We start from the raw sequence: 3,454 nt of genomic DNA, 5'->3' as shown, positions 1-3,454 counted from the left end.
AGGAAGTGACTAAACAGGAAGTATGATATAATGCAAAATAAAAGTATTCCTTTTTACACACGAAGTAGATTAATTAAATAAATTATGAATTTCACATTTTAACAAAGGAAATATGTATATAAAATATTTAAAGAAGATATTTTAAAGTGAAACTTCTTAAAGGGCAACACAAACATATTTCAATGTGCAATAGTAACAGGCATTAACTCTTGCACTTAAAAAAGGTTTGTTGTAGATACAAGTTAGACATTAATTACTAAGAAATAAGAATCTTTGTTTGCTTTGAAAAAATAATTTAGTTTTACACTGAGCCAAACTTACTAGGAATCCATTATTATTGGCCACGATGTGCTTGTACTGTGTAACACTGAACCACTGCCATCAAAGCACAGTGCACTTATTTCGGTAACACTTTACAATAAGGTTTATTAGTTAATGCATTTACTAACATGAACTAATCATGAACAACACTTGTACAGCATTTAATAATCATATTTGAACATTTACTAATGCATTATTAACATTTAAGTCCATGCTAACATTAGTTAATGCACCATGAGGTAAAAAGAACAATGAACTACTGTATTTTCACTAACTATTTTAACTAACGTTAACTAACATGAACAAATACAGTAGTAAATGTATTGTTCATTATTTGTTCATGTTAGTAAATGCATTACTTAACATTAACTAATGAACCTTATTGTAAAGGGTGACCCTTATTTCCTAGCCTACGACTGAACAATTACAAAACAGCTCTTTGACCTTTAACATTGACTAAATGGCACAGTTTTATAATAGTATAACATTTGAACACCGGCAAAAACCAGTTATGACTGACTTTTGCATCTAACCAGGCAATGTTCCTCCTTCCAAGACATGCAATTATAGTAGGCGTCCTGACACTTCCCGCTTCCATTCAGCTTTCTCGTTGGATGATCGAGGATTTGTATCTATGTATGTGTATGTGGCAGAAGCATGCAAGGGTGTTAGGATGAGGCGCTGTTAAATTCAACCACACAGTGACTCACGCTCTGTGAGAATCCAAAGGCATCTGCCATTGTTAGCTTTGCCACACAACCTACGCGCCTCAGAATACGATGAGTCACAGAAAGGAAAAGTGCGCGCGCATCTGTTCACGACTACTCTATTCTGGAAACTAATACACTCAAGTTAGAGATGCAGCACTTCTATGCAAAGAAACTGTTGGAAATAAGAGCATGACCTTTCTTTGTCATGAATCATTACAGGCATTTATATATAGGCATATATAAATATATTTTAAAACTTTTTTTTATGTGAGTGATAAATTTGGCTGTATCAATGCAAACAGAATGGCAGAAATGTGTGTTTTTATTGAATGTTTAATATTTGTGCATTTCACATAGGCCTAGGTCAGGGCTGGACTGACGCAAAAAAACGGCCCTGGCATTTTGGGCCAGAGCTGCCCACTAAATTCAATCAAAATGCCATCTATCTATGCACGTCCAATATTTTTATCAACTCATATTCTATAAAACACAAAAGCCATATATATGAAATTAATAAATAAATACAAACTTTAATCTCAATTTAATTTCTGTATACTGTCCATAAAGATATTTGTTGAGTTCTAAAAAATACACTATTCATTCATTTATTTTTCTTCGCATAAGTCCCTTATTTATCAGGGGTTGCCGCAGTGGAATGAACTGCCAACTATTCCAGCATGTTTTATGCAGCAGATGCCTTTCCAGCCACAACCCAATATTGGAAATCACCCATACAAACTCATTCACACACACTCATACACTACAGCCAATTTAGCTTATTTAATACACTATTCACTCAGCCTATATTTCAATAATAAACATAACAAAAACTGCCTGCTAATGCATGGGTAAATCTTCAAAGGGAACAAGTAATAATAATAATAATAATAATAATTTTTATTTATATAGCGCCTTTCCAGAGCTCAAGGACAGTTTACAAGGAATGCAACAAAAAGATAAACAAACATACATGAGGTCAAATATAACAAACATGAATAACACAATCAAAACCTAAGAGACATATGAGCAGGATAGTGGTGGATCAGATTAAGTGGTCAGTTTGGTAGATCAGATGCAAAGCATTCAGAAAATAAGTGAGTCTTAAGTAAGGATTTGAATTCAGAGATATTATTAGCAGAGCGAAGTGAGTGTGGTAGAGAGTTCCAGAGTTTGGGTGCAATAACACTAAATGATCTGCCCCCCATAGAAGAGAGGCGGTACCGAGGGACAGCAAGAAGGCCAGAGTCAGCAGACCGTAAAGAGTTGGGGTGTAGGGGACAAGCATGTGTACTTTTATAACCTCTTTCATCCTGCTTGCTGTTTCACTATCTAAACAATGAAAACATAATACAAGTCAAATTTGTTTCATTTTGATATTATGATTAACAGACACCAAACAGCCTCGTGTAGCTGCATATGTATATGAGCATCACCTTCACTCTGCATATTTACAACAAAACAGGGCTAAATATAACTGTCTCCTTTCATTTCCATTGAAAAGAATGAACTTTACCCTGTCTCTTTTGCAGAATATCAGTATAACGTACATTAAATTTAAACGATAAAGGTAAGCAATCAGTCAATGTGCAATATCAGTGTATGTGGTTACATAAATTAATATATTAGCTTATCTTTGCACTCAGCCAAAACAGTTAACTGAGAACAAGTGATTCAAAAGACATAAGAGTTGTTAGATAGAGACAACAAGATGAATATCACGTTTAACAACTATAGTGAGATCAGATCCAGCAGATGAACTGTCTGACATGTACTATACTCTCACCTGGGGTTTATGCTCACCCGCTGAACTACTGGCTGAAGGTCTTGGCAGAGAGTGTGTGGTCACGTGATTTGCGCTTTTAGCTGTGTACTAGAACAGTGGTTCTCAAACTGTGGTACGTGTACCACTAGTGGTACGCGGAGGAATGAAATATGTCATGTACATGCTACACACATTTCTAAATTGATCAAAAATGATGTAAATAATATGCCATATATGACACATAGCCTATATTTCTGAGGTAATATACCACGTTTTTTAACTGTGCAGAGTTGTAGCTGCTTTACTGGGCCTACTATGCTACTGTACTCAATGCTGCTTATGTTGGTGGTACTTGGAGAGACAATTTTTTTCTGAGGTGGTACTTGATGAAAAAAGTTTGAGAGCCACTGTACTAGAATGAACGGAGAACTTTTCAGAATCGCTAAATGAAACGCCGGTGTATTTCCCGCCATTTCTCTGCGCCTCCCTTGCGTTTCTTCTCTCTGACTCTCGACTATTTTGACAAATACACACAGACGACGCACGCTCACACGGAGTCCAAAAATAGGAGTTTGTGATTGGGCCAGCCCAATGTCAGTAAAGAAAAGAACCAATGGGCTGCAGAGTGTCCGGCCCGGTCTGTCTGTCCGGGAAAAAAGCA

Source organism: Danio rerio, chromosome 17 (assembly GCF_049306965.1).
Source record: "Danio rerio strain Tuebingen ecotype United States chromosome 17, GRCz12tu, whole genome shotgun sequence".
Classification (NCBI taxonomy): Eukaryota; Metazoa; Chordata; class Actinopteri; order Cypriniformes; family Danionidae; genus Danio; species Danio rerio.
This window is presented reverse-complemented; position numbering follows the sequence as displayed.